The sequence below is a fragment of the Rhinolophus hipposideros genome (assembly GCF_964194185.1).
Source record: "Rhinolophus hipposideros genome assembly, chromosome: 1".
In the NCBI taxonomy this organism is placed as follows: domain Eukaryota; kingdom Metazoa; phylum Chordata; class Mammalia; order Chiroptera; family Rhinolophidae; genus Rhinolophus; species Rhinolophus hipposideros.
In genome coordinates this window covers 4,172,227-4,197,379 of record NC_138047.1, presented here as the reverse complement: position 1 = coordinate 4,197,379, position 25,153 = coordinate 4,172,227, and the positions used below count along the sequence as shown (strand labels likewise).

The following is a 25,153-nucleotide window of genomic DNA, read 5'->3' as shown; positions in this document are numbered from 1 at the left end:
GGACAGAGCCAGGAGAGCAGTTTCCAGGCTCTCGGCCTCACGTGGAAAGGTACTGGCTCAGGTAGTAAATGGCCATCAACTGTGACTGGATGGCCATCAGCTGTAACCAGTCAGCCATTGGCCACTAATATAACTGCCGTGGCTATGCTAGCAGAAAATGGGGCCTAACAAGCGGTGGAGTGTGGATTGTGGATTGTAGAGAGACGGATGCCGCCAGCGAGAATACAGTAGTATGACTCCCCTAAATATGGCTCCATGGGTGTTCCTTTATGGCCTCACCGTGTTCTGTGTTCTTATGTGGGGAGCAGGACCAGAGACCCTGCATGACACCCTGCGTGACACCAAGAGAGTTCTTTTGCTGTGCCAGGAGCCCCGCAGAAGGGAAAACAAGTGCCCCAGACCAGCTGTGGTGGGAAGGTGAGGGGCATGAGAACGGGAGAGCGGGCACTGGGGTAGGGAGGGAGTTCGGAGGGAGCGGGGGCAGGACTGCCCTCTCCTGGGCAGCACTGGCTCCACAGAGCCCCTCCCACCAGTTGGCCCAGGCATCCAGGAGGCTGTCTAGCATCTGGGATGTGACCATGGGCAAAACCATTGGGAATCAGGCCATGCGATTCCATCCTGGCTCCCCCAGCATCTGACAGCGGGGTCTTGCTTAAGTCACGGAAGCTGCCTTGGCTCTGTCTCCTCATTTATACAGCGGGGAGAAACATGCCTCCGCCAAAGGTCTGCTTTGAAGATTAAATCAGATAATATACCTGATGCACTTGATATAGCACCTGGCATAGAGTAAACAAGAAGTGGAGCTTTCATTACTATTATTTGTCCTGAGTTTCGGCTTTCCCGATCAATTTGCTCCTCCCTGACCACACTAGGCTCTGTCAAATGGCTGTACTTTTGCATGTGTAGTTAATTCATTCTGCTTTGAAAATCTCCACCGACCCATACTCCTCACGCATTTATCCAAGTCATGAAATTCTACTTGTTCTCCAAATCTCAGGTCAAGGGTCACCTCCTCTGTGAGGCCTTCCCTGATTCCTCCAAGCAGGACCATATTGACCATTCCCTGATTCCAGCGTCAGGTTTATTGCATCATGTTCCAACTGTTGGCAAGTCTCACTCTCTCCTACATTGTAAGCCCTTCAAGGGCTCTGTCTTTTCATCTTTGTATCAAGCACCTAGCAGACAGTAAGCATTTAATAAATGAAGGGAGGGATGCAGGTGGAAACAAACAAGTTCAATGACTTAAAAAGGGGCCACAAACGGAGAAGCAGGAGCTACTTGGAAAGTGAGTGCTGGGTGCAGCATGATCTTTGTGAAGTCCTGCTTCCCGAGAAGAGTCAGTTTTGACTACCCATTCTGGGAAGATCAGGAACTAATGTCAGCTTTAAAGGTCACTGACACTAGTATAGTTTCCTTTCCTTAGACTCTCCCTGCGTCAAGATGACTGGGTTAGTTTGTATTTCCCTATACCAAATCCCACAAAAGTTGCAAGCCATGGTGGAGATGAGAAGAGACAGAAAATTTTAGAGAGGAGATGCCAGATTATAGAAAACAGGTAAATTTAGGAGATGGGATCGCACTTCAGAAGTGGCCTCCAGAAAGCAGGGAGGAAAGGGACAGGACCTTAGATGGCCAAAACTTAAATCCTGAACTGACGGTGATTAAAAACAAGTAGGAAAGACTGTGCTGCCTAGCGTCAGTTCCCGCCACCGTGGAATGGAAGTTCATTGGTTAACTTCAGTTACAGAGACATAAATCCATATCTTCAGAGAAATCCACTACAGAGTGTCACCTAAAGTGGGGTCTCCATAGCTCTCATCTCATAAGAGGGTGATAAAAGGGTTTTTTTGGTCCAAATTCAGAAATGCTGCATATTGTGTCTCCCTCTTTGATGTAACACTCATTAACATACCAGCTGTGCATACGAGTCCTGCGTGAACTACACCTCTGTAACCCTGTTTTACCCCGAACTTCATTTGATGATGGCAGAGCCCTCCAACAGACAACAGGAATTGACTACGAGTGTGCAGAGAGTTTGATCATCTCAGTCTCAGAGTCACCCAGACCCCGGGCCAGTGCATTCAGCTCTGAGCAGCTTGCTGCATTCTCCCTGGGGATTTTTCTTTTCAATGTCCATTACAAAATCTTTTCTTGTTATGGTTGAAAATGGCGTAATGACTCTAGGAGACTAGTAACTTTTAAAATAGATAACTTTCAAGATAATATTTTGATTACCACTCGTCTGTAAAATGAATGAGTTTCTCATTGCATCCAGCTGCTCTCTCTCTATTGTACTGTATGCACGTGAACTTCACTGACGGAAATTGAACGTGTCCTGTTCTGTGACATTTCAGTCTAGGTTCTAAGCTTCTTGTGGGTGAATGTGTAGCTCCCCAAGGAGTTTTGCAAACATCCTTTTCCATTGGCTATGATGCAAAGACTGGCAGGTGAATGCAAGGCCAGGGAATGCTGGATTCCAACCCCATTGCTTTTCTAGACCTACTGAGGGGAGGCAATACCGAAACACAGATCCTTGGGTACACGGGCCCCTGGCAGCTCTCATTCAGTGCCCAGCACTTCCCGTCCTGCAGTGCACAAAAGATCCCCTCCTCCCCAATAAAGTGGGAAGGAGGATGTTTTATTTTTTTAGGTTCTCAGAAATTCCCACCGGAAAATCAGCATCCCAGTAGAAGGCCCCTCCACTAGTCCCCATCCTCCTCTTAAGTGAGTGACTGCTGAATCGTGGTCCTCTCTGAGCCGCATTCACAGCCTCTGAAAGACACGTCTCACTCCTGATGCCTCTGAAGATTGCTCCAAGCCCCCTTGGGCATCTCAGTCCCAGCTGGCCAGTCACAGCCAGGCCTGGTAGACCCTTCCATGAAAACAGCAGGCAGGAACCAGGCGTGCTGCAGACTGGCTGATGTGGGAATTCCCGTGGGAGGGATGGGGGTTCTATGTGGGCAGTGGAATCTCAGGGTTTTGTGAAGATCTGACCACTGACATCTGATATGTGTGTGCTCAGCCTCCAGGGTATCTCAGGCTATGGGAAAGGAAAAATGAACGGGCTGATAAAGGAGCCTCCTCCCCCAAACCCAGTAGTTGACAGATGTGCTACTGTTCGGGTTGGAGGCCAAGTTCATTCCTGTCTCTTGAGTGTGCCAACCGGCCAACCACGGCTGAGGGAGGTGTGCTGAGCCACTGACTGGCTCTTTAAGCTCCATGCCTCAGGTCACTGCTGCTGCCCCAGGGAACAGCAGCCATTAGCCAAGTGGAAGCTTCTACCTGGCGCTGTGGACCTCTGAACTCGGTCCAGGGGAATCTCAAGGCAGTCTTCTCTGATCTCAGTGCACAGCCAGTGAGGCTGCTGAGTGGGAAGGCTGGACCGTGGAACACTGAGTCCACCGAGGAGGGGAAGCCTGGAGGAGAAACTGGCCCAGAACCAGGAGGGGCTGGCCTGCTCCGCCCCTGCTCTCTCCTCAACAGCACTGTCAGCCTGAGCCCTCCCTGATCTGATGTCCATTTCACTGGGGCCGTTCGCAGTCATGTGTTCCAAAGTATGTGGGGTTCAGACTCCAGCCCTTCTCCTGCAAAGGGCAGTTAAGGACCAGGCTCTACTTTTCCTCCTGGTGGCTGCTGTGTTTTCCTGGCATCATCACCTCTGGCTGAAAACCCCAAAGGGCTCCTGCCACCCGCCCTACTGGGGAATGTGACAGAGATTTATGAGCTGTGAGCACACTCCTATTTATTTCCCAGGGACTGATGAGTTGTCCAGTGGCTACATCCAGGGTTTTTCAAACCTAGACACTGGCTTGTCTGCTACTGAGTCAAGACAGGTGACCCTGCACATGCAAAAGAATGACACTAGACTGCTTTTTGACACCTCATACAAAAATAAACTCAAAATGGATTAAAGACTTAAATATAAGACCTGAAACAATAAAATATATAGAAGAAAACAGGTACTAAACTTACGGAAAACAGGTACTAAAAGCTCCAGAGAGGCTTTTGTGAACTTGACCACAAAGGCAAGAGAAGTAAAAGAAAAAATAAATGGGACTATATCAAACTAAAATGCTTCTGCACAGCAAAAGAAACTAACCGAATGAGAGAAGATATTTGCAATAAATAACCTCTGATAAGGGGCTAATATCCAAAATATATAAAGAACTCATATAACTCAACAAAAAAGCCAAACAATCTAATTGAAAAATGGGCAGAGGACCTGAACAGACACTTCTCTCAAGAAGACATACAAATGGCCAACAGATACATGAAAAACTGCTCAACTTCACTATTAGGGAAATGCAAATAAAAACCACAATGAGATATCACCTCACCCCAGTCAGAATGGCTATCATCAACAAGACAGATAGTAACAAGTGTTGGAGAGGCTGTGGAGAAAAAGGAACTCTCATACACTGTTGGTGGGAATGCAGACTGGTGCAGCGCTATGGAAGGCAGTGTGGAGGTTCCTCAAAAAATAACGAACAGAATTACCATATGACCCAGCAATCCCTCTCCTGGATATCTACCCAAAAAATCTGAAAACATTTATCCATAAAGACACGTGTGCTCCAATGTTCACTGCAGCTTTATTTACAGTGGCCAAGACATGGAAACAACCAAAGTGTCCTTTGATAGATGACTAGATAAAGAAGATGTGGTATATATGCACAATGGAATATTACTCGACCATAAAAAAAATGAAATACTGCCATTTGCGACAACATGGATGGGTTTTGAGATTATCATACTAAGCGAAATAAGTCAGACAGAAAAAGACAAAAAACATGATTTCCCTCACATGTGGGATAAAAAAACTGAAAGCAACACATGAACAAACAACACAAACAAATTCACAGACATAGATAACAGTATGGTGGTTACCGGGGGGAGAAAGGGTGGGGGAGGATACAAAGGGTTAGAGGGGTCAAATAGAAGGTGATGGACAGAGACTTGACTTTGGGTGATGAGCACACTGAGTGCACAATGCAATATGCACATGATGTATTATAGAATTGTACACTTGAAACTTACATAATTTTATTAACCAATGTCACTCCAATAAACTTAAAAAATTGGAGCTGTCTCTCAGAGTGAAGAGCTGGGGGTGGGATTTAGTGGGACCCTGCTTCAAACCTGGCTCTGCCACTTGCTGGCTAAGCAGCTGTTTCCCTTCTTTCGTAGAGTACTGATAATGTTGTTCAGAATATGCAAAGTCCTTTGGAGCCTTAAAGCCACTAAATGTTGATTGTTATTCATACATACTGCTGGGCTCTGTCAATAACATCATGTCCCAGAATCAATTCTCAGTCAATATTTTATTAAATAAAAATAGTATTGAAAAACCTTTAAACGACAGATGACAAATGGAGACTAAAGCATAGTGATGTGTTTCTGCCAACTTGCAAAGGCTGTCCTTTCTGGCTTGGTCTCTGGCACAAGTCCTTGCAAACTTGAAAGTTTCAATGACATGGTCAGGACAAAATTTACATGTGAAAAGCATTAGATTATAGAATCCTTTCCAGCACACAAGGTTATGACCACACTCGGTGACAAATGAAAAACGGATATTAGCTGTGAGAAGAAGTTTTAAATATGCCTTAATTGTTCCAATATACAAACAACCTACATTACTCTTAGCCACCTCATCAACAACTTGCTGTTCCATTTTTCTGGGATGCTATTCCATGACTGCATGGCAGATTAATTCTCATCTTTCTGTTTCCTGTGGCATCTCCTCAGATACCTTTCCTTACCTACCTGTGAGTGGCTTCCCCTCATGACTACCTCAGTACCCTGCTTGTGTTCCTAATTGCCTCATCAGGTTTACTTATTAACGGTTGTCTTTCTTCCACTATACCGTAAAACAGGTACTTTATCTCATTGTTACTGCTATCGCCCTACCACATAATACAGTGCCTGAAACACAGTAAGTGCTCAAAAGTGTCACTGTTGAATGAAATAATGAATTATAAAACTAGTATATGCTAGTTATTTTAAAAATTGGAAACTACCAAAAATTAGAAAAAATGAAAAGTCACCTATCATTTCACCACTGAAAGACAACCATCATTTCTTTTCTTACTGTTTTAAACTGCTTATAAACACCCTGCATTTTCAGTTTTGCTATTTTAAGGTTACATTTCATAAAAACCTTATAATCCAAGAATTTCATTATTGTACTGGCTGCACTTATTTCATTATAAGATTTTTCTTTAATTTACTTAGCTATACTTCATTTGGTGGGCACCCAGCCTGTTTCTAAATGTACAATTTTAAATAATGTTAAAGAAAATAAGATATCACAGTTTTCCTTATCAGGATTATTTCTTTAGGGTTGCCACTTGGAAGTGAGATGATCAGATTATTAGAAGTAATAAACATTTCTAAGAATTTTGCTTTATGTTACCAAACTGTTTTCTAAAAGTATTACACTAATTTAAGGTTTAATTTTTCATATTTACTTCTTTAATTTAGTAGAATTTATTTGGATATATGGTATAAGTATGTAAGTTTTTTCCAAATAGTAAGTCAATTATTCCCCCACATTTTATTAAATACCCCTCCCTTCCCCCCAGATTATATTACCTCCCTCCTGAAACTTCTGAGGTATACTGAAGTCTGACTGGACCGACTTCATCCTGTTTAGCTGTGAGTTATTGTACCAATCCCAGGTGGCTTTTATTAAATTAGTTTTAATAGGTGATGGGATATTCCTCTTTTTCAAAATATTTTGGCCAAATTTTTAAAACCCAGAAGGATTCTATAAAAAAACTATAGACTAATATTTGATTATTATATAATTTTAAAAATGAGCTTGAAGTATTATATATATTATATATTATATATGTTGTTCTGATCCATCTCCCTGCCCACTTCTTTTTCTTAAACATACTCTTGATTCTATATCAGTCTTATTCCTAGTCAGGGAATAAAGCCATAAAATTTTATGTTTCCTTCTTCACTTAACCTATAAAAGCTGTATTTTCCGCTCTTCTCATTACCCATCTAGGAAAATATGCACAGATGTTCCTAATGTGGACAAACAAGAATGGTCACTGCAGAATTGTTTGTAAGACTCAAAAAGGAAGGACAGCTTTCATGCCCAGCAATAAGGAATCCAGCTAAAAAAACTACAGCTCGTTCGTCCTATGAAAGACTATGCAGAATTAAAAGATGAGGGGAAAGATCTCCTATGAAAGACTATGCAGAATTAAAAGATGAGGGGAAAGATCTCCTACGTACGTTATCGAGTAAAAACAAAACAACAACAAAAAAACACAGAAAACCACCGAGTGTTACAACCATTCATATAGCATATCATTTATGCACCCCCAGGCCCCCAAAAAAGTCCACGAAACTATTTTTAAGTCCACGTACTGATGTATGTATGTAAAGCTTGGGTCAGAGCTGGAAGGCTTTTCCTGTCAGCACAGTCGCGTCTGGGGAGGGGCCTGAGACTGAGCATGCAGGAGCTGTGCTTGTATTTACAATGCTTACATTTTTATATGGATAATACATATATTCATACGGGAAAAGACAAAGTGATGGGGTAGAGTATAACAGGACTCATGACTTCATGAAGGCTTCATGTCTGTTCACTGTGCCATTAAAAATTAGTAAATCGTTTCAAAGTCATTCTCTTTGAAGGGATGATCAGCCCTGGGGTGGCACTTCTCTCGCATACGCCTTGGTGCCACAGGGCCAGGCGGTTCCTTCAGTGGGTGCTGAGTACAAAGTCAGTCCCACAGAGCCCGCTGCAGTGGCGACGGCACTCGGCCCCCAGGGAGACGTGCTATACCTACCTATGTCCGGGCCCTGCAGAAACCACAGGGACTCTGCAGATGCCATTTTAGGTAAGAAAAACCAAGCTTGGGAAAGGGGAGGGGCTTGACCAGGGACTGGCAGTGACTTGAAGCCCAGGCATGAGCGGAATCCAGGTTTCGCCTCACAAAGGAGCAATTGCTAAGCATGCCGATGGCCTGGGGGCGTCCAAAGTGGACCCACCGTGATCAGAGCTGGTTCACAGTTGTGGGGAGGGCTAGTCATTTACCCAGGGTAGTCAAGACCCCCAGACTTGAGCCCTAATCTTCACTATATTGTGGCGCTGGAGAAGGAACAACTACCATAACTGAGCGTTTACTATGTGGCAGGCTCTATATTACGCGCTTTAGATACTTCCTCTTCTTACAGTCTGACACTCAAGCCATATGGTAGGTTGTACTACATTCCCCATTTTGGAGGTTTTACAAATGAAGCTCAGAGAGCTGAGAAACAACTTGCCTGTGGCCCCATGTATGCCAAGGAGTTTGGACTTAAAATCAGCCATCTGTCTTAAAAGGTGGTGCCCCCAGGCTCTTAAGGTCTGTCATAGACTGCTGAGGACTTCAAATCAGGAGATTTCATTTGCAGTAGCTCCAGTGTTGGTGTTGGGGGCCTCAGCTTTCCTCTCTCAGCCCTTCCTTACCCCCAGCAGCATACAAGGCATTCTCCCCACAGAAAAACCCCCTCCATCTACTCTGGAGAACGACCTGGGCAAACCACAATTGGTGCTATTTGTGGTTTGGGTTACCCAATGGTTTTCGTTACCAAAGAATAAAAACTTAAAACCACCCCTTCCATAATTCCACTTGCAAGCAGTCTGGACATTCAATTTAAAATGAATTAAGGAGGCAACTTTAAGTGAGGAAGGACAGCAGGCCCAGCTTTTAAAAACTCACAGCCAATGAACATCAAATTCCACTCTGGTTCCTGAGAAAGTGACCTTTCGACTCATAAATTTTATACATCCTCTGTGGCCAGAGACGCCTCTGTGCCACGATCCTGTCCCCAAGGCTGGGTACGTCTGCTGTGAGGTCAGCCCGAAGCCCAGGGTAGGCAGCTGGCCCCCCATTTTTCCCAACAGGGCCCTCAGATTGAATTTGAAGCCAGGAAGCCCTGCTCACTGATAGACTTCACTGACCAGTGGAAAAGCCAGGCCTTATTTGTTTTTAAAGATTTTTTTTAAATTGTGATAGAATACACTGAACAGAAAACTAACCATTTGAACCATTTTTATGTGCACAGTTTGGTGGCATTCAGCACATTGGCACTGTCGTGCAGCCATCACCACCGTCCATCTCAGGCCTTACCTTTGGACTCCCTATGTGTTTCCATCCCACCCCAACTCCTATGGCTTCCATTTCTGCCCTTACAAACGGACACCTACTTTTCCAGATGGTTCTCTGCGTTCTGCCATGTTTTTGAAGAAAGCCTGCAACATGACCACTCTGCTCAGCTCCTGAGTGGGCCCCACTCTGATGGCGTCCTGGGTCTCCCTTCCAGGACTTAGGATCCAACACCTCCTCCTGGCCAGGCCCCATGTCCAGCCTTCCTCCTCCTCCAGGCTTCTCCGTCAGGAGACAGTTTGGAACCACAGCTCTGGGTAACAACCTGGCACCTCTTTAGCCACAACATGGGCATGAGCAGTTGACCAAATCTCAAAGAGCCTATTCATCCCCACAAAGCGGGGCCACCAATCTTTAACTGCTGGGTGGCTATGAGGACTGGAAACGAGGCTTGTCAGGGACCTGGGGCCTGGAAGGCCGTGCCATTGCTGCTAAGTGACGTGCCCTGTCTGAGACTATCCTGACCTGCTGTTCCCTCCCCAGCATCCCCCCTCTCCGTCGCTTTCCTTCTTTCTACAACATCCGCTTTCACCCGCCCTTCACACTCTGCCTTCTGTGGGAACCCAGAAGGCGCATTATCCCAGGAGGTGGTAGAAAGTAAGAGTCTGGTTCTCTGTTGTCTGAACCCCAACAAGTTTCCATTTCTCCCCTCTTCCCTTGGCTGAGTCTGGTAGAAAATGCCCACTTAGATATCACAGCTCATAGTAGGCCGTGTATAAAAGGAAGACTCACTGAACGCCAGTTTACAGCCTAGAAGCGGAGCCCAGAGTTTGGAAAACACGCCCTGTTCTGATACTTGCCCTATGTTCAGCAGACAAGCGTATGATGTCCTTTCCTTTCCTCCCCCTTTGGGGAGTGAGATAAGAAAGACAACCCTTGCCAAGCTAGAAGAATAAATCACTGATTTTTAAAAGTCAGTCAGAAAAAGGAGACCATCTGGAGGCTTTGAAAACGTCAGAAAACAGGAAAGAAACTGAGTAGACGAAACCAGATTGAATGGCCTTCTTCAGATGTCCCATGGCCCCTGTCTGCAACTTTAATCTTCTAGAAAGGAAAGGCCTCTCCAGGGGATGTCCCCTGCTTGGGGAACACATGCCCGCACACACTTGCATTCTGTCATTTCTCTGCTCAGAAACCTGCAAAGGCAGCCAGAGCCCCAGGAGAGGGTCCTCCCTTTGCTTTCTGATGTGATCTCACTGCTATTGCCCAAGCACTATATTATAGGCACCCTCACCCGCACTAGTCTCACTGTTCCCTGAACATACCCAAGCAGCACCTCTGAGTCTGGTTCAGATGCTTCCTCCACTTGGCACAGCTCCCACCCCCAATCCTTAAACAGCCTCCTCTCTCCAGGGCCAATCTGATGCCACCTTCTCCAAGGCTGCCCTGGATCCCTGGACTGCATGGAGCCCATCCCCTTGGGACTCCCATGGAGCTTGGAGCCTCCCTTTTTGTATTTGTCTTGCACGGGCAAGCATTAAAACCAATTCTGTTTTGTTAGAAGATACATAGATATTTACCTTTGGGGCACACATCACGGTCATGTACATGCTTGTCTTCACCTCGGCGCTTGACGATAAGCTCTTCGAAGGCCACATGTGTATCTGCCCCCTGGCCTCCATGGCTCACCACCCTCTCTGTATGTCTGGAACTTGCTGGAACTCAGTAAGAGTTCATCTGTTAAGCTTTACAAGTCTCAGCGCACAGTCTGTGGACACAACCTCCTCTGCCACATGTATCTTTGCAAGTATTAATAAGGTACCTGAACTCAGCAAGGCACACATCCCCCTGGAACGGCTGCCCTTTGCAGTGAACCCGGGGAACAGTGCAGTGTCCTCCCTGTGAGAGACTGTAGAAACACCAGGTCTGGCGTGGCTTTCATTTGTGAGCTCGGTTTCTTGCCTTGAAGGAGACTGGTTTCGGCTGCTATGGAATCGTCACAGCCCCCGTTTCTGCTTTAATTGTCTGGTATCATTAGCTGGCTATGCAAACTTCTAGATGGTGCTCTGAGTGTTTAGAGCCCTTCCCAATTTCCCAGAAAGCTGTCAAGAAGTGAAAGAGCTGGACAGTTCATATTTCCCATTCTGTCTTTAAACCACCTCACCATACAGTGTGGCTTAAGACACAAAAAGCATTACACGGGGAGGTTGCAAAGACTTCTGAGCAGAAATGTGCTTGTTATATAGTCTTCTGTGATGTTTTAGGAAACCCTATGCCTGTGGGTTGAAGTAGAAATCCTGGAATATCTTCCAAAGTGAAAATTTGTTGCCAAAATGGAATTTATAACTGTGTCGCTATGGCAGCCAATCTGTCACGTTTCATTCAGTCTAAGAATATCTAAACCCTGATGATTCTGAGAATAAGCCAAATAAAACAGCCAGGTGTGACTTCCACAAGGGGCCTGGGTTAACACCCATTTTTATTCTCTCAATACACTGCCTTTCTGGGGATCTCTAAGAATCTCTGACATCTTCTTCTGAATGTCATTGTGGGGACACAGGCTTTCAAACTGCAGTATCCGGGCTGAAAGTCCTACTTTGCTCTCACATCCTGTGTGTGTATATGTATATGTGTGAGACTCCAAAACACATGGTCAACTGGGGTCTCGAGAGTGTGGGAGACTGTGGAGAAGAATGGAGGAGAATGCAGAGAGAGTGGCTAGAGAAGTCTTCAAGGAAGACTTGCAGTTGTGGAAAGTGAGAACCAGGTGTGACTGTGGTAAGAAGCTCTCAGGTAACACTGAGCACAGGTGTAGAGGATGGAGGTAGCCTGAAGTTCTAGAAGCTTCTGTGTACTGAAAGAGAGGGAGCCACCCATACTGTTCAGGGGAGAAGGCAGGTTTGGGAGGCAGAGATGATCTGAATAAAACACCTGGTCCCAGGAGAGCCCAACTGGGGAGCAACAAACCTAGGTCAGACCAGTGGGTCTCCATCAGGAAGCAGGGAGGTGCGAAGGAGGGTCCAGAGAGAGAATAAAAAACAAAGCCTGCAGAGAGGCCTCAAGGCACTGAGAAATCCAGCCAGTGGGAAGGCTGTTAAGGGCCTCAAAACGGGGTGTACTCTTTGCCTCTTTGGCTTACATTCAATAGGTAACTGGTTCTAGTCAAGGATCATCAAGGTCTACTCTTTCCCATTCATTTCATACTATTCGTGAAGAGCAATTTCAAAATCCAGCCCCACCGAATCACGTTTTGAGGTAACCATAGGCCACCTCTCACCCAGGAAAGGCAAACCCTCAGCAACTCCTATGACAAGTGGCCAGTCGGCCTCCATGGAAAGACATGCCACTCATTGCCTGGCATCCAACCCTACTGTTTCGGTTATTTTTTCCTAGCACAACTACCTATCCCAAAAGGTTAATATACCGAGGTACCTTATAACACAATATAACATAAATGGTTTTAGTTCTTGCTTCTGGAATCACACAAAATAAAGCCATCTTGTTTTTTTCAAGGTAGCATGCCAAAGGTTTGTACACAGTATCATGTCTTATCTAAGCTTCTCTATCCCAGGGTAAATATTCCAGCTCCCTGGACCACTTCTCACATTACGTTTTCCAAGACGCCTCGTGGTCTGACCTCTCCAGTCTTCATGGTCTGGAATCCTCCAATCCATCCACCCTAATGTAGTGCCCAGAGCTGAGGGCTCTGCGTTAGGGTTGGTCTGACCAGGGCCATTAAAGCTCAGAGCTTATGTATGAGGCAAGAAGGAGTTGGGAGTAGAAGAGCTGGAAAGTTCCATAAGGCCAGCTCACTAGGTGGGAAAGGGCTTAGGAGGCCTTACTGGGCTGCAGAGGGAACACCTGCAGGTATAGTGGGTATTTGAGGTGCTGTGCCCAAGATTGGTTGGGCAGGAGCACAGAAGGACAGCTCGGCACCTGGTGACACACTTGGAGTGCAGGACAGTGTTCCAGTCCTGGGTGGGGATTAGGATACCGTGTGGGGTGGACACAGGTGGACAGTCAGGAACAGAAACCCAAACAAGAACATCAGTCCATGCTATGGCCTGGGGAATACAGGTGGAGTGAAGACAGCAGTGATTTAGTGATGATAAGCTCGTCTCTACTCCATGCACAGAGCTGTGTGTAACAGTAGTGAATTCTGAGCCTAAAAGCTGACACAACCCTAAGCTCCACCACTGAAGCCACGTATTGAAAGGCATTGTATTTAAAGCCACTAATATATTTCTCAAGTGGGCTAAGAAGTGTGGCTGCATGAAACCTAAGGATGGCAGGCAGCTGTGGCCTTCTCTGCGAGGTCCAGTACAAGGCAGGTGGCTGACACGATGCCGTACTGTAGGGTGCCTCGTTCTCGGTGTACCGGAACTGTGCTCCAGTAGCACGCTTCTCAGAGAGGGTGATATGCACGGTGCCGCCTGGGATTCTGCATCTGGCCATAGGGAAACGGCTGACTTTTATTTGCTGCACATCCCATCTTTTTATTAAGGTGGGAATGATGGTCTTATCACAGATAGGACAAACAGAAAACAACAGCAAGATGGTACACTTAAAACCAGTCATTAAACATGAATAGACTGAACACTAATTAAAAAGAGAGGACCAAATTGGACAGAAAAGCAAGACCCAACTATATGCTATCTACAAGAAATGGACTTCGAATACACAGATGCAAACAGACTGAAAGTAAAAGGATAGAAAAGATATACAGATATATCATGGAAACCTCCAGCATAAGAAAGCAAGTATGGCTATGCTGACATCAGGCAAAGGAGACTTCAGGACATGGAATATTACTCAAAACAGAAGAGGACATTTTATCGAGTCAACTCATTATGAGGACATTATAACCATAAATGTTTTTACCCTTAAAAACTCAGGGAACATTTATTTAGCACCGAGATATTCAAAAGATAAAACATAGTGACTTCTTCAAAACAATTTCTATCTTGTAAAAAAAAAAAAAAGGAAGATTTTCAGAATAGAGTATTAGCATCAAAGAAAGATACCCCAACATCCTGGTCTTTTTCTTATCAGCTGATGTGATGTTTGCAACATACTGTTTTCCATCTCCAACCAGAAAAGGAATCTTTTTAAAAAGATCCTTTTTTTATTATGGAAATTTCCAAACACAGTGAAAAGTGGAGAGATCAGTACAGTGAACCTCCATGCCCTCATCACCACCCACCTTCAATAATGCCCAGCATTTTGCTTCTCTTGTTTCATTTACCCACTAGCTTTCCCCAATTTTTTGAAACAGTGTCTTAGAGGAAATCCCAGATTCACATCATCTAGGCTACAAATGCTTTCATATGGCTTCTCTGGCTATAAGGACACTTTAAAAAAGCATAACCACCATACCCTTATCACATGTAACAAAATTAATAATAATTCTCTGGTATTAGCTAATACCCAGTACAAATGCCTCACAGATTTTTTTTTAATTTGGTTTGTTCAAATCATGATCCAAATAAGGTTGGATACATTTGGTTGTTATAGCTCACAAGTCTCTTTAATGCTATAATAATCTTTCCGTTTTTTTTTTTTTTAACCCATTGATTTCTTAAGAGAAACTGGGTCATTTATGCTACAAAATAACAACAACAACAACAAAACAACAAATATATATATATATATATATATATATATATATATATATATATATATATATATATATATTTCTGACCTAAAGACCTATTTTAGAGATGATTACTACCACCATATAAAAAAGAACAATAATGTGGAAGTTCAGAAGTGACTTCCCTAATATACACGTGTACTCTTTGTTTCAAACATTCCAAAGATATTGCTTCTCATTGCCCAAAGAATTCACGGAACCTCTTTAAGCCAGTGTGAACCCCATTAGAATCTCAGGGACCCCATTAGAATCCCAGATACCCCATTAGAATCATCAGGAATAGACACTTATTTCAGTTCAACTTCAAGTGAAATTCAATCTACATTTCGTAAGCACTAACAAGACAATACAGTCTTTCAATCTCAAAGGACAGGCACAATCCAGTAAAGGAACTGAAATGGAGAAAAGAGGGCCCTGAGTTCTGGAGGACCTGAGGTCTGCCAAGTCTTAAGGTACTGATTTTTTTCCCTAACCTCAGGGCCTGTTGGGGCATTTGGGAGCCATCAAGGAATGCAGGTGTGCACACCTGGGGCCTTTGCATGTTCACACACAGCCAAGCCAATGACATTGCCACACTGTTCAAATACAACTTAATACAGACTTAATCAGAGCTTGGAGGAAGTGCTCGTGAGGAGGGTGGCTGGAGGCACACGAGGTGAGTCAGCCAGTACCACTGGGAACCGTCTCCAACCCTTGCCCACAGCACACCCAAACTTTGCTTTTTTAGAGAGCTCAGAAAGCCAAAATCTTGGGAAGAAAAGTTCGAAAGCCTCAGGCACAGAAGAGAAGAATACAATAAAGCGTACAACAAAAGAAAGAGAAAGTGGGAAATGATTGCCCTTTCTCAGCAATTTTCTGCTAAATCTCCCTCCAGTCCTTTTAGGAACAGCCATGCTTGCCATCCTCGGTACAAGACGTCAGAAGTGAACCAGTACCAGCTTCTTATTAGCAATCCGTCTTCCCACCCCTCTGCAGCACTGCACTTTCCCGCCACATAGAAAGTTACCTCTTCCGTAAGGGAGGTTGAATAACCTCAGTAAACTCCCTCTGGAACTCCTTTTAGGATTGTAAAATTTATACCAGCAGCCGAGTCTTAACATCTGGACTGGAAGGACACTACCAGCTTTCCTCCAGCCTGCAGACTGTGCGACCCAATCTCTCATGAGAAGTCTTTCCATATTTCTATATTCAGAAATATAGACATTGTTAGAAATACCAAATTTAGAAATATTTGTATTTCTTTCTCTGGAGACCCTATATGGAGAACCCTAAGGAAGCAAGGACCCAGCCCCCCAAAAGTTGACTCTGAAGTTCAACAGGAGGATGTTGCCTAAACAAGACCCCTGCCCAACTCAGTTTTATCTTTGTGCCCTGTCATGTTAGACAAACGATTCAACCTTCCTCTGCCTTTTCCTAAGGTCACTAACTGAGTTGCAAGAGCTGTGAGGGGCTGTGTGAAGGACTGTCACAGAAACAGAGCTTGTGAGCACAAGGTGAGGCAGATGCCTCTGCTTTAGTGGCTCTATCATTTGCTATCATTCTCCCCATGAAGCCCAAGTCCTGGCAATGATGGGTGACACCCACGTGCCCAGGTGATAGTTAGAGTCCACGGGGATTAGAGCCCACTCTGCCCTTCTCAGCCACCGATTTTCTCTGTCACTGTCAACCATAGGGCATTGCACATCACAGGGATCCCCTCACCCTTCATGGCACCCCAGTTCTGGTTTTTACCCCTTCTCCACTGGTCCATTAAGACCAACATGCCTCAACACTGACCCCATTCAGACAATCCACCACCATTGGATCCTGAGCTGGTAACCTTTTCCTCCTGAGGCTGTTTCTTTATGTTTACAATGAAAAATAATGATGCCAGTCTGACAGAGTTTGGGGGAATATCAAACATGAACATGTATGTGGAAGGTCTTTGAAAACTGTAAAATGATATAAAAAAGCAAGCTAAGAAATCAAAGTGGGAAGGAGTAAGGTAAATATTCTGCAGGGCACAATCAGAAAAGCTAGAATGAGAAAGAAATTTTTGATCTGGCCAATGAAATTTATTTTTGTAATGAGTAGGTGAAAGATGGAGAGTATTAAAAAGCAGTCTGCAAATATAAAATGGGAAAGTAATGATGAATAATAGTTATGTGTCATTTTCAAATAAAATTACTGTTCACACGTCTATTAATATGGGAGAAACTAACTTGGGAGCAAGTTATGATGATGATTTTCTTAGTTTTCCATCATTGCACAGTTAGAATTCTGATGTCACCAAGCTTATGCTCCAAGCGGAAATTGAGCCTAATCATTTTCATCAAATAGGTCTCTAATCCTCTTAGAAAGCTTTCCAGGAGAAGAGGGAGTAAATTTCTCTAGGAAATGGTTTAACATATTTCAGGTTTCTTTCTATTCAGTGATAATAGGTCATGTATTTCCAGTGTGCCCTCAGGAAGCTTATGTCACAAAGGCAGTTTGCAGACACTTAACAGAGTGATGAGTATAACCAGATGTTACTTAAGGCAAGCATCACCTAATTTCTGATGACAAATACTGTGACAAATGGAAAACGTTCTTTTCCTATGACTGGAGTGAGCATTCCCCTGGGTTTGTGAACGTCTCTCTATTATTAGTAAGAGGCTCATTAGTAATATGACATTAAGGGGGTGGGTGTCATTACTGACAACTGCCTCAGCAGACAGTGGCTGCAGCGATTGGGCAAACAGCTGAAACCATATTCTAGACTAATTCTAGATTCTCCAATGGGGGTCTGTACCTCCCCAGGGGATGTCTGGCAGTATTTGGAGACGTTTCTATTTGTCATGACTTAAGGGATATGCTACTGCCATCAGTGGACAGATGTCAGGGATGACGTTGCAAATCCCGCAATGCACAGGACACAGGACCACAAAGAATTCTCCATCCCCAAATGTCAATAGTGCCAATGTTGAGAAAGCCCATTGTAGAAGAAGATCAGGAGCACAGAGGCAAGGAGGGGCTTGTGAGGATGGGACTTCAGTGAGAACTCCTATGACATGTGTGTGTCACATGCTCCGGTCCACGTCAGACTCTACCCAGGGAGGGACACAAGTTGGTATAAAGCTCTGACAAGTATACTGTATTCACAAACTTTTATGAATGAGGCCCACCCCAAATGCAGCAGTTAACAACTACTGATCTCTAACTAATTATTGACAATGCCTGGCAGATATGGCGGAATGGGAAAAGTTAGAAATCCTATATCGCCCGCATATCAAGAATCAGGTCCCACACGTGTGTTTCCTCTCTGAAGGGGTTCTTAATCTGGGGTCCCCGCCACCCAGAGGGTCTGTGAGTAGAATTCAGATGCTATGTGGATTTGAGTGGGAAAATGTGACATGTTTATTTTCACTAATCTCTAACTGAAAAATAGCATTTCTCTCTATTATACATATGATCAACAAGCCACAGCAGTGACAGCGGTACCTGACACTCTGTCACCTACAGAAATCACAGGTAATTTTATCTCATGTTGTATCTCCATATATTATTTGTGCTCATCATTACTCTGACATTTTATTGGTTATTAGACCTGCTGCTAGGCCTTATTTTATAATGTATTAATAATATAATGTGGTTATAATGTATTAATAATAGCGGGTGTGTATTTCCATATCACAATTTTTTAATATTCTCATAACCGATGTAAATATAATTGGTTTCCTTTGTAATTCTGAGCATTTGATCTTATGCATTTAAACATATTGTGCAAAGGAGTCCACAAGCTTCTGAGACTGTCAAAGAGCTCTATGGCACAGAAAAGGTTAAAAAGCCCTGTTGGGTGGGGACAGAGTGTGACTCAGAATAAGCCCACTGATAGCTTGTTGTAGCTTGTTGCTATCACTAAGGAAAGTGCACAGTCTTGTGGGAAGCACATTCATTGGAAGGCCTACCTGCTGCCCGTGGACAACGGCCACTACCTGGGACCTTAGCCTGCACGGAGGTCCCTGCAACTTTATATTGGGGCCCCACAGGTAACCTCCAGGGAAAATTGAAGGCAAATGGTCCACCCATATCTCAATTATCACCCAAAATATTGGCCCCTTCAATTCCCCCCATCCTACTCTCATTCCAATTTCCTCTATGTTTCTATGCCTTTGATCCAGGGACCCCAAATCTCCTCCCTCCCAAATCCCTGGAACTATGGAGTATAGAAAATAAATCCCCAAACATCTTCAACTCACATGGAGAATTCTCCTTCCATTTCCCTGCTTAGCTGAAACCTGGCTCTTTCCCAAGAACACAGCTTCTTAGTCCTTTAGGCTTCAGGCTTGGGAGGAGGGGTGAGCATTTTCCTTCTCCAACAATAGCACTATTCCTCCTCCACTCACATATATTATAATAACCCTGGGGCTTTGGGACACATGCCATCTGATTGTATCACTATATTCACCTCTTCATTTTGTCATCTACTGTCCTTCTAATCATCAGCCCGTACTCATGAATACTTTTCACCCCCAGCTCACTGCCTTCTTTCCCTCTAGTCTTGTCATTCCAGATGTGACATGAGTAATCACATAGATAATGCACCCATTAGTCTTGCCTCCAGTGATCTTTAGCCATTTGGCTTTAGCTACTTTCCCCATTCTAATATCCCTATTCCAATAGAAAAGATGTCCTCCTTTTGAGTAAGGCAGATAAATTTCTACTCCAGGGCTTAATTTCTATCCAGCCTATCCGACCTGTAGCACTTTAAAAAACAAACAAACAAAAAAAAACACATCACAGATAAATTTTATCTGTCACTGTGAAAAGTCTGAATTTTAAACAGATTCTTGGACTGGGGGCTCATATCCTTCAGTCCATCCAACTTTAGCACCTGTCTCATGCCCAGTAGCTTTTCCAGAACTGCTACCTTCACCATGAAGCTCCATGGATTTTCCCAATTCAAACTTGGGTTTCTTCAGCATTTTGAATTTTCTAACAAAGACATCATGGAGCAGAGAGATAGATTGGCAGGCCTTTTCGACGTCTTTTCCAGTGCTATCTAGAATCAAGGTATTGACCATTTTTTTCAAGTCATTTGTCTGCACCTCTCAGGTCACGATTTCCATCTTCTTCTAGATTTGGTGGACCTATTGATGCTGAGCATTCAGAGGTCTTCCGAATCTGATTGTTGCATTTGGTAGTAAAACCAACAGAGAACAGATGAAGCAAATAACCATCGGAGGTCGTGACATCAACATGAGCTTCAATCATGGTTGGCCATTTTTTGGAGCACATTTTGTCACAGGTAAGATCCACGCCATGGAAATTAGTCAGGTAGTTTTTTCCCCCAACATCCTCAGTGATTAACTTGAATTTTCTAAACGTAACTTCATTATTCTGCAGATCAGCTAGGCTCACTTCAAAAACATGACCCTTGAGACCATCAGATACAACTTTGGTTTCTTGAGTTCTCGTGACAAGTGTTTTCCCAATATTTCTTATATTGAACATAGCTGGTGCTTTCACATTATACCAATTTTTCTTAGAAAATGGGTCAACATTTTCTTTGCTTCCTTCGTGCCATCTTTTGTAAGGGGCTTATTCTTGCCAACCACCATGGTGCTTGCACAGAGAGCCAAAAAGGCCCAACCTGTAGCACTTTTAAGCTGCATGAGCAAGATGCTTTATATTTTATAACGAAGATTATAATTCACAATAAATGGTAGAAGTAGATCAATTCTGTCCAGATATCAACTGGCCTCTTAAGAATAAATTAGGCACTTTGAGAAGGTCAGTCTCTCTCACATGGGGAGCCATGCAAAAAAATGATTACATGACATAATAGAGATTCTGACCAAATCATAATAATTACCTAAAAGGCCGATGAAATCAAAGCCTGGTCAATCCCACTAAGAGTGACCAAATACAGAAGGTGCCAAAAAAAAGTAATATATTTTAAGAAAGGAAAAAACTTAAAATTGTAATATTCAATATATACTGACAACAAAAAATGAATACAAGTCATGTTTGACTTCTGCAATTACAAGAGGTGCTCAAAGTGGTTACCATCAGTATAATTTTAATACAGTTTTTTCCTTTCTTAAAATGTGTATACATTTTTTGGTACCGTGTGTGTGTGTGTGTGTGTGTGTGTGTGTGTGTGTGTGTGTCTGTATATATGTGTGTGTATATATATGTATAGTATTCAGTACCCACAAACCAAAAATTTACAAGAGATATACAAGAAATAAAGAGAAAGGAATCCAAACACAACACTACCAAAGTAATTAACATACAAGAGAAGAGAGCAAGAGAATAAGAAAGGAACAGAGAAAAACTACAAAAACAATCAGAAAACAATTAATAAAATGGCAACAACTACATGCCTATTTATAATTACTTTAAATGTAAATGGATTAAATGCTCTAATCAAAAAACGAATGGATAAAGATGATGTACATATGCAATGGAATATTACTTGGCCATAAAAAAGAATGAAATCTTAACATTTGCAACAACATGGGTGGATTTAGAAGGTATTATAAGAAGTAAAATAAGTCAAGAGAGAGAAAGAAATACCATATGGTTTCACTTATATGTGGAATCTAGTAAACAAAATGAACAAAACAGAAACAAACTCATAGATACAGAGAACAAATTGATGGTTGCCAGATGAGAAGGGAATTTGGGGAGCTGGGTGAAAAAGGTGAAGTAATTAAGAAGTACAAATTGGCAGTTACAAAACAGTCATGGAGATGTAAAGTACAGCTTAGAGAACATACTCAATAACGTTGTAATAACTATATATGGTATTGGTGAGTGCAAGACTTATCAGGAAATCAATGACATAACATCCTAAGTTATATAAATGTCTAACCACTATGTTGTACACCCGAAACTATATAAGATTGAATTTCAACTGTAATTGAAAAATGGAAAAACAATGTTTTTAAAGAGTGACCAAAATATAACTTTATATAGCCAATGATTTAATAAAAATATTAATGAACTGGCTGATCCCATGAATTTCCTGAACGTAGGTCAGTAGATAGCAGCATAGTTAATCAAAGGAGTTTGGAAGACTAAAAATAGGATAGACCTGGCCAACATAGGTGAACTGCCCATTCCAGGGCCTCATCTGTCTAATCTTACTTCTGTGTTAACACATCAGACCTAAATGTCTGCAAACACGCTGATTTGTCTGACAATGCACAGGACCCTGTTGGCAGGTGTTTTACATGGAAAAGGAAATGTCTCAAAATACATCAGACTATTCAGTTACAGAAGCGACAATGCAAAAAGAGAAATAAGGCATCTGAAAAAAGAGTAACTGAAATAGTTCTTTTCCTAAGCCAAGCCACAGTTTAGTGTTTCTCCTGGGAAAGAGATTTTATAATTGGGAAATGTGATAGGGAGATAATGGCTTCATTTCAAATACATGACTGGTACTCAGGAAACTGCAATGAACTGGTCTATAAGGACTTCAAAATCACATGATCCTTTGAGAGTACACTAATAAAATCCACAAAATGAATGCATTTAGATGTCTGCAGAAGTTACCATAGGATCAGGGTGATTCCCTGGTCAAAAGGGGGAAAGCAGGGTGAGGCCTTTGGTATAGCAAAAATAACAGAAGGTCTGGGGTCAGGCTCATCTGAGTTTGAATCCTCCTCAGCCACTAACTAGTCACATCACTGTCCAATCACTTAACATTTTAGATCCTCATTTTAGCATATAATCACATTTACTTCCTAAACTGGTGGTGAGGATTGAGCTAAGTAAGAATATGAATCAAGTGTACATATGAGGTGGCCAGTTTACTCCTGTCCTTTGTCTCCTGCCCCTAAATCAAAACAAGGAAGAACTGAAGACTAAAGAGCCTGCAGTCTAACCTTTGGCACTACCAGTTCTGAAGAAACATGTGATCAACAAGAAGGAGTGATGGAACTCTGGAAAGGGGAATCCATGAACATGACAGGGTTTTTGTCCATTGCTGTTCAGTGAGAGGACAGGAAGATACTGCATTTAGGAAGCATTGGCCTCTGATCCCTGAGCAGGAATTATTCATCTCTGACCCCTGGTGTGCTGTGAGTGGGCTTCAGACAATGAATAAAAGTGTAGTGTATACATAAGTGTATTTTTCTGGGAGAGGGTTCACTGCTTGTACCAAATTCTCCAAGGATTCTGTGAAAAAACACAGGAAAAGCAGTGGATCAACCAACTATAAAGGTAATACAAAAGTTAAAAGGCAAAAGGAGGAAGATCATGTGTAATTACAACAATAAATTGAGGGATACAAAAAACACACAAACAAAAGAAGTAAAAATTGATGATAGAAACAAACTGCAATGAACTGGTGGAGGGGTTGAATAAAAACCGTAGTGATCTTAGAATGTGCTCAATTTAAGCAACCGTCAACTTAAAACAGACAGCTATAAACAGAGCTTGGTATATATAAAGCACATGGTAACCACAAACCAAAATGTACAAGAGATATACAAGAAATAAAGAAAAAGGAATCCAAACATAGCACTACAAAAGTCATCAACATACAAAACAAGAGAGCAAGAGAATAAGACAGGAACAGAGAAGAACTACAAAACAATCAGAAAATAATCAATAAAATAGCAAGAACTACATACCTATCAATAATTACTTTAAATGTAAATGGATTAAATGCTCCAATCAAAGACATACGGAGGCTAAATGGATAAGAAAAGAAGACTCATACATAGGCTGCCTACAAAAGACCCACTTCAGCTTGAAATACAGACACAGAATGAAAGTAAAGGGATGAAAGTAAAGGCAGCCACGACAGCGCAACTAAAGACACTTATGTAAGAGGACTTGTAGAACTGCTTCAGAAAGTGGCAAAAGCGATGGGATAAGTGTGTTTGAAGTCAGGGGAAGTACTTTGAAGGGGGGTAATAGCAATGTGTCTTTTACTGTAATAATTTGTTTTAATTTAAAAATTCACCGTATTTTCTGATCACACCTTGTACATTCTTTTCAAGTGCACATGGAACCTTTTCCAGGATAGACCACATGTTAGGCCACTAAACAAGTCTCAACAAATTTAAGAAGACTGAAATCATATCAAGCATCTTCTCTGATCACAATGGTATGAAACTAGAAATCAATTACAATCAGACAACTGAAAAAGATACAAATATGTGGAGGTTAAATAACAAGCTACTACACAAGGAGTCGGTGAACAATGAGATCAAGAAACAAATCAAAAGATACCTTGAGACAAATGAACATGAAAACACAGCAACCCAAAATCTGTGAAACAAAGCCAAAGGAATTCTAAGAGGGAAATTTATAGCAATAGCAGCCTAACTCAAGAAACAAGAAAATCTCAAATAATTTGACCTTGTACCTAAAGGAACTAGAAAAAGAAGAACAAACAAAGTCCAAAGTGAGAGGGAGGAACTAATAAATATCAGGGTGGAAATAAACAATATAGAGTCTAAAGGAAACAATGAGAAAGATCAATGAAAGAGCTGGTTCTTTGAAAAGATAAAATTGATAAACCTTTAACCAGATTCATCAAGGAAAAAAGAGAAGTGCCCAAATAAATAAAATCAGAAATGAAAGAGAAGTGATAACTGACACCATGGAAATACAAAGGATTATAAGGAAATGCTATGAATAACTACATGCCAACAATTTGGAGAACATGGAAGAAATAGATAAATTCCTAGAAACATACAATTTTCCAAGGCTGAATCAGGAAGAAACAGAAAAAATGAACAGACCAATAACTACTAACAAAATTGAACCAGTAATCGAAAAATTCCCAACAAACAAAAGCCCTGGACCAGATGACTTCACAGGTCAATTTTACCAAACATTCAAAGAAGAATTAATACCTATGCTTCCCAAACTATTCCAAAAATTGAAGAGGAGGGGAGGCTTCCAACCTCATTTTACAAGGACAGCATTACCCTGATGCCAAAACCAGACAAAGACACTACAAACAAGAAAATTATAGGCCAATATCCCTGATGGACACAGATGCAAAAATCCTCAACCAATATTAGCAAATCAAATTCAGCAATGCATGAAAAAGATCATATACCTTGATCAAGTAGGATTTATTGCTGGGATGTAAGGCTGGTTCAATACCCACAAATCAGTTAATGTGATACACCACATAAACAAAATGAAGGATAAAAATCATATGATCATGTAAATAGATACGGAAAAAGCATTTGACAAAACCCAACATCCATTTATGATCAAAATTCTCAGTAAAATGGGGATATAGGGAACATACCTCAACATAATCAAGGCCATATATGACAAACCCACAGTTAACATCATACTTAACTGTGAAAACCTGAAAGCTTTTTCTTTAAGATGGGGACCAAGGCAAGGATGTCGACTTTCACCACTTTTATTCAACATAGTATTGGAAGTTCCA

At 42.4% G+C, this 25,153-nt stretch overlaps 1 protein-coding gene and 1 pseudogene across 2 annotated transcripts in view; both read right to left on the bottom strand.

Moving 5' to 3' along the window:
- CCDC3 (coiled-coil domain containing 3) overlaps positions 1-25,153 on the bottom strand; it is a 77,546-nt gene that overhangs the window by 12,120 nt on the left and 40,273 nt on the right. The gene's annotated exons all lie outside the window — the stretch shown is intronic.
- Positions 19,560-20,342, bottom strand: LOC308497227 (small ribosomal subunit protein eS1-like; annotated as a pseudogene). Its single transcript has one exon. The product of its transcript is annotated as a small ribosomal subunit protein eS1-like (transcript).